This window comes from Eptatretus burgeri, chromosome 11, assembly GCF_056783735.1.
Source record: "Eptatretus burgeri isolate ZD-2024b chromosome 11, Ebu_testis_v1, whole genome shotgun sequence".
Taxonomy (NCBI): domain Eukaryota; kingdom Metazoa; phylum Chordata; class Myxini; order Myxiniformes; family Myxinidae; genus Eptatretus; species Eptatretus burgeri.
The window spans coordinates 20,789,327-20,797,078 of NC_140971.1; positions in this window are offsets into that span (position 1 = coordinate 20,789,327).

Below are 7,752 nucleotides of genomic sequence, written 5' to 3' on the forward strand. Positions count from 1 at the left end.
TAACCAAGGAACCACTGATAAGCATGGATGACCCACGAAATATGTTACTGAGAAGAAAGTAAATACCGATGGATTTTTATTTATTTTAATTCCGTGAACAAACATTGGTATATCACAGGTGAGAAAGGTTGTGGTCAAGTTTCATCAAAGTTATGTGTGGTTTTGGAGAAGAAAGCAAATACATATTTTGGGGACAATCCCCCCTGTGGATCCCCTTAGACCCCAATTTTTTTTTAATGATGTGAACAAGCTTTGGTACATCACGGATGATGAAGGTTGTCGTCAAGTTTCATTGGAATTGTGAGTATCATTTCTGAGAAGAAAGGAAATACCTACCTCTTTTGGGGAGACAACTCCCACCCCATAAATTCCCTCCATAGACTCCCTCAGACCCCCTTTTTTATGCCATCAACAAACTTTGGTACATACACGGTGATGAACGTTGTGGTAAAGTTTCATCGAAATCGTTTGTGTAGTTTCGGAGAAGTTGCAAGTATTTGTGGATGGACGGACGACATGTCATCCCATAAGCTCCCCGGAACTATGTTTCAGGTCAGCTAAAAATAGGACATTTGGACCTGTTGCTTATCTGGGCCCTGGCCTAATGTTGTAGCCCCAATTTGGTAGCATTCTGACTGATGGTACTGGAGAGGAAGATTTTTGAAGGAATTTATGTGATTTTTCCAAAACATTTATGGTCTGCCATTTTCACACACTTCATGCAATTGCCAAAAAAAATATTAAGCCTGCTATTGCCATTTTGGTCATGTGATCAGCATGACCTCCACAATTTAATATCACGACACTGTCCTCATGTTGCAACCCAAATTTGGTAGCATTCTGACTGGTGGGTCTAGAGAGGAAGATTATGAATGGTTTAATGCGATATTCCCAAAAGTTGACCAAGTCAGCCATTTTGACACATCTCCGGTCATGCGATCCGCATGACTTCCACAACATAATGAACATCCCTACCCTAGCCGAATGTTGCAACCCAAATTTAGTTGAATTTCGACTGGTGGGTCTCGAGAAGAAAATTTTGAAGGCATTTCCGTGATTTTCACAAAAATTGACAAAGTCGGCCATTTTGACACACTTCTGGTCATGTGATCGGAATGACCAGAAATTTAACATCCCCACCCGAGCTTAATGTTGAAACCCAAATTTGGTAGCACTCTGACTGGTGGGTCTGGAGAAGAATATCTTTGAAGGAATTTATGCAATTTTCCCAACAATTGACGATGTTGGCCATGTTGACACACTTCCAGTCACATGATTGCCATGACCTCCATAATTTAACATCCCTACTCTGGCCTAATGTTGTAATCCAAATTTGGTAGCTGGTGGGTCTGGAGAAGAAATCTTTTTAAAAAATTGACAAAGTCGGCCATTTTGACGTACTTAAAATCATGCAGCCGGAAAGAGCTTTACAATTCCTGTTACCAGTCACAAGAGGAACGTTGCTGCCAAATTTCAGCCGGATCGGGCCAGCGGTTTGCCAGGATAAGTCAAAAAAGTCGATGGACGGGTACGGTACATGATGATAGTCCCAAATCTGGACTTTAAATTCCAGATAAGCTAAACATGGCACTGATGTGTACAGATTGAGAGAAAGGAAGTGAAAAATGGCAACCTATCAACACAAGCCTTCACCAGCAAGACCAGTTCTTCATTTTGGAAAAAGACAAGACTTGAAAGAGATTTATAAACTGACTTGTGAGGGATGAGAATTTTCAAAGGTAGAAAGTTGCACGGAACTGAATACTCCTCGATCATGTAAAATCTCCTTTCCATGGAATGTTATCAAATAAACTCTCCCCTCCATGGAATGTTATCAAATATAATCTCCCCTCCATGGGATGTTATCATATAATCTACCCACTATAGGATGTTATCAATAATCATAAAATCTACTCACCATGTAATGTTATCTACATCTATATGCATGTAATCTTCGCTATCAGGGTGAATAACGCCGAAATCACCTCCGTTAAAACCTACATTCAAGCACGGAGTATATCATAGACAGGTTTAGTCGAGGATGTCTGTGAGGAAGTGTCCGTTTGGGGAATTTGAAAACGTTAACGTGAGACGTTTGAAAGTAATCACGTGCCCCAGAAGTGCTTCGATGTTGATCTCTGAAGATAGATAATTCAGGGAAAGGTAAACGTTCGTTCCACTTTGTCTTCTTCTTTTACTACAAGAAGGACGAATCATATTTTATTTCATCATTTAATACTCATTTGGTGCTGTGGCGTGATTGGCCAACCTTCCAACACTTCTTTCAATCCTGACAAATCTCACACTCACACCACATTTCAAACCTCGCCTCCAAAGCCAGTCGCCGACTGGGAATCCTCCGTCGTGCAAAGTCCTTCCTCGGCCCTCCTGAGCTCCTGACCACTTACAAAGCTTTTGTCTGCAGCGTGATGGAGTACTGCTCTCCCCTCTGGGCTGGTACTCCTGCCTCCCACCTTTCTCGGCTTCACGCTGTAGAAACCAAGGCATTTCGGATCATTGGCATCTCCCGCGATGAGGCTGAGTCTTTGGGTCTCTCACTCTCTCACCACAGGCTGGTCGGTGGTCTTTCTGTCTTCTACAGTCTCCTCTCCAGCCTCGCCCCCTCTGCTCTCTATTTGTGATTTGTCCCCACCACATTTCCACAGGGCGCTCAAGGTCCGCCAACAACCCCCTTCTGGTAAAACTACCAATATCACGAATCACTGCTCACCTTCACTCTTTCATTCCTCTTTTTTCCCGCCTTTGGAATAAACTCCTTCACTCTATTCAATCCCATTCTTCCCTCCAGGCCTTCAAAACAGCTGTTCACCACCACCCCTTATCATCCCCCATCCAAATCCTCGATCTTTTCTACCACCGATAACACTGAACAACAAAATTTTTTTACTGGAGATGTGTAAAGTGATTTAGACTAATTTGGGTACGCTGATTTCAAAAATCATAACCGTTTTTCTGTATCACGTCAGGATTTTCAGTAACAGAAATATTCCCATTGCCTAGAAGTCAGGATTTCAATGAAATTTACAAAAATTCATTTATTCATTTATTTCATCATGAATGCTTCAAAATTATAGAAATTACAGAAAAACTCCACTAGAATGTAATTAAAAATGCTTTAGGCATTTGGCTTTGCGTTTGTGCTGCTCTGTGTCAGTTTCACGATGCAGGAACCAGCAGAAATCGCCCATCATGTTCGGGTTGTGCCGCCCTTGGTAACGCGTCTCCATGAGTGAAATCTCTTGGTGGAATCGCTCGCCGTGCTCGTCCGAGACTGCTCCCAAGTTGTCAGGGAAGAAGTTCAGGTGCTGGTGTAGGAAATGGATTTTCAGGGACATCCTGGAGCCAAGTTTCCTGAAGGACTCCAGCAGCTGCTGCACTATTTCTTCATAGTTGTCCGCGCGCTCGTTGCCCAAGAAGTTGTCCGTCACAGCTTTGAAGCTCCTCCACGCTGCCAGCTCTTTGGGGTTTAGAGTTGTCGGAAAAGTTTCGTCCTTCATAATCTGTCGGATTTGCGGTCCAACAAAGACACCAGCCTTGATCTTGGCCTCCGACAAGGTGTTGCCAAACTTTTCCTTGAGGTATAAAAACCCACGCCCATTCAGATCCATTGCCCGTACAAAACTTTTCATCAAGCCGAGCTTTATGTGGAGTGGTGGAAGGAAAACCTTGGCTGGGTCGACAAGGGCGACATGCTTCACGTTGTGTCGACCAGGTACATGCTCTTTTCGCTCTTCCCAATCTTTCTTCGTCCAGTGATTCTTGTCGTCTCTGCTATCCCAGAGACAAAGGAAGCACATGTATTTCGTGTAGCCTGACTACAGCCCTAACAACAGCGCCACCACTTTCAAGTCTCCATAGATGTGCCAGTTGAAGTCATTGTACTTGATGGAATCAAGCAGCTGCCGCATAGTCTCATAGGTCTCTGTCATGCCGAACGCGTGAGCCAGTGGGACTGATGGTTTCTCGTTGCCATTGTGGAGCAAAACAGCCTTCAAGCTGTTCTTCCCCGAGTCGATGAAGAGGCGCCAGTCTGCAGGATCGTGATCACACCCAAGTTCTTTCAACAGACCGTTGATGTCACTGCAGAATGTCATCGTGTCTTCCATCTCAAAGAACTCAGCCATGTCTCTGTGACGTGCTCTGAACAAGGATATCTTGGTGTTAGGTTCAAGTAGATTCCACTGCTGCAGCCTTGATCCAAGCAGCTCTGCCTTCGCCTTTGACAGCGAGAGATCTCTTACAAGATCATTTAAGTCTCCCTGGTTCAGAAGGTGTGATTCTTGAGTGTCGGGTTCAAAAGGTTCATCATCACCATCCTCTTCACCACTGCTTACAGCTATGTTCTGATCAGCTGGAGGTGTTGGAACGGGGTTCTCGTCATCATGAGGCACAGGTTTACGAGCAGAGACGCAGTCAGCGTACTTGATGTACTTTCTGCTTGTGCAGCAGAAATAACAATCATCATGATGATTCTGCGGCTCACGCCATATCATGGGCACCGCAAATGGCATGCTCGCGCGCTTGCCCACCAACCACTGAGTCAAGGTTGTGTGACAGCTTGTGCAGCAGATGTGTGGTGCCCAGCTCTGTTCTTGGTCCCCCACCTTACACCCGAAGTAGTGAAAGTAGGCGGCCTTCATTTTCACTGCTGTAGATATACTTCGCTGTTGATCTTTTTTGGTATACCGACCACAGACATAACAGAAGTTGTCAGGATGATTGGTACAGGAACGCCTACTCATCTTTATCTGAAAGAAAGAAATATAACACAAGTTAACAACAATTGTACGAAATAGACATGTTAAAGACATATGTAAATTTCATTGAAATCCTGACTTCTAGGCAATGGGAATATTTCTGTTCCTGAAAATCCTGACGTGATACAGCAAAACGGTTATGATTTTTGAAATCAGCGTACCCAAATTAGTCTTAATCACTTTACACATCTCCAGTAAAAAAATTTTTTTTTAATTTGTTGTTCAGTGTAATCCACCCAAGCCCACCTCCTTCAAATTCCCTGCTTTCCTTCCTGAAAGTCCCTGTAATGTCCATCTTGTATTCCCCATGTTCTCCACGCCATCCCTCTCCCTTCCACAGATCTCCTAATGTCTCTGTTCCCCTCTGTTTTGTCCTTCCCACGCCTGACCCTCTTTTCTCATGCCCACCTTGATGTGTATTGTGTGTTCGCTCTCACACGAGTCTCGACAAGGTATACAAAAAAAAATCTAAATATATATCTGAACACTATGCAGGGTAAGGTGTTCTATGAACTCTCTCTTTGAGGGGATCCGTTTTTGCACCGTTTTTACATTCGCCACCGAAAATGGACGTACGTTATTTTTTTTCACCCGTTTGTCCTATCAGTCTGTCTGCTTGTGGCCAGGATATCTCTAAATGTTGTCGATGGATTTGGACAAAATTTGGTGTACAGATTAAGTGTGTGACAAGGACGAAATGTTTCGATTTTGGTGAAGTTCCGAATCTGGATCTGAGAATTTAAAAAAAAAATTTAAGTGATGCTTCACCATTGAGAGATGGGATCTAAAATGATATATTGTTGCAGAGCCGGGTGTCGGCTGCGAGCACGACCGCTCGGTGGAGCAGTAGGGTCGACTCTGCCGAACACCCGGAATCTAGATGGTACCTTTCGGAAAACGTCAAAACGTTATGACGTCATAGGTCATTGCAGCCTTGTTGGAAAAACTTTGGATCTCCATCTCTGAAATTGCACCCAGGAAAAAATTGAAACTTGTCACGTGGAAAGTACTCCTCATGGGGAATGTGATTTTTTAATGACATCATAGGTGCCTTCGTTATGACGTCTTAATTGCATATGTAGAACGCTACATTCGATCAGGATGAATTTTTTGAGGGTGATCTCGGGATAAAATGATCCACAGAAACAAAATTGATGACGTCATCAGTCACGTGATTCTGCAGTCATATTGTTTTGAAAAAATAAAACATTCAAACATCTTCTCTGAAGTGGCTGAACAGATTGAGGCAAAACTTTACATGTTTGACTGCCTATCCATGAGGAACAAAAGGTTTACACACATGGCTTCATCGGTCACATGGTTTGGCAGCCAAATTAGATGTACCCTAAAACCTATAAAAATCTTCTTCCCAGGAACAGCTGGACAAATCGAGGGGAAACTTTACACAAATGTTCCCCAAGCATTGAGGTTACCAGTGTATTCACGAATAATGTCACATGATCTGGCAGCCATATTGGATTGAGTGAGTCTTAATTTTTTTTCTCTTGAATCGCTCAATTAATCGATGTGAAACTTCACAATTATGATCTAGTAGTGATGTAGACTATATTGTCGTGGGAGTGGCTGGTTAGTTTAATCTCCCCGGCCCAACTGTAGTAGATGGGCGGTTAACACCGATCAGGCCGGATCGCCGAACAGTTTTCCTTGGAGGCGGACACGTGATCCTCATAGATTATGGTGCACGTGGGAGGGGCAGGGTGGCACGGAGGGAGCAGATGGATGCACACGGCACAAGGGGTTTATACTCGACCCCACGACAGATGCATGGACACCAGCAACTTAAAATAAACATGGGGATTTAATGAAAATAGACAAATATTTACAAGAGCAACAATTCAAAATGTAATAATAAAATGTGAGGTCAATTTAAGTCTAAAGTTGAGGCACCTCAACACATGGACTTTAATACAGACAAGGGGAAAACAAAACAAAAGAAAACTCTTCCTTTATTCTGGCACTTAGCTTTGTCTAGAGATTGTCTTTATTGAACTTTGGGATTGAGGCGCTTTGTCCTGCGTGGGAAGATGCACCCAAAATAGTGCCGAGCCGCTCTCTGGGCGGGAAACGTACGTGAGGTAATTCATGAGGTGGTATTCAACCCCAGGGCTCACCAACCGCCGTGCAGCTTCCTTGTCGATCGTGCTTGCCGACGCAGCTTCTCTCTACAGAACGGCACTGCTCCCTTTGGTGATCCACACGAGACTTCGAGGTCCATCTCACATGACCAAACCAAGAGTCAATGGCCAGTGTCTTGCTTCACCATGCGAGTCAATTCACCTCAGCACAAATACGAGAATCGTACCGTCTTCCTCATGCGTCGAAGGAAAGCCAGCCGTAATGCCCTGATCTTACACGCCATCTCCTAACTCCGTCGTCTCTCGACCACGTCCCTCACACTGCACTCAACCCCAAAAAAACAACTCCTCTTCCTCCTCGCTTCTGACGTCACGCCCATCAATGATGCACCTCCGGTTTTGGCTTGTTGGCAGGAAACCGGGAAGGCGGGGCTTCTTGCCTGCTCGGCACGTTTGCTGTTGTTATAAAAACGTAATTCTTTCATTGCTGGCTTGCAAATGCAAAAACGTAGGGAAAGGTCACGGGGGCGATTACATACTGGGGGGAATTGGACTTAATCCCTATCTAATTAACATAGCACCACCCCACATGTGGTGACAAGTAACACTGAAGCTCACAGTTTCCTTACTTAATTTACATTGAGATGTCTCTGACACGTCATCGGACCAAGCAACTCTATACAATCCTAACTTTGCTTTGAAATTCCTCCATTGTTATATTCTCCACAACCGTAATTTGTTTTACCATTTTACCGAAATTCCCCATAACCATAACAATATGTTTTAAATTTCAACCTAACCTGATCAAACACATGGTCTGGCAGCCATAATTATTTAATTTTTTGATCTGGTTTCTTTTTGATGTTTTGAATAATGCT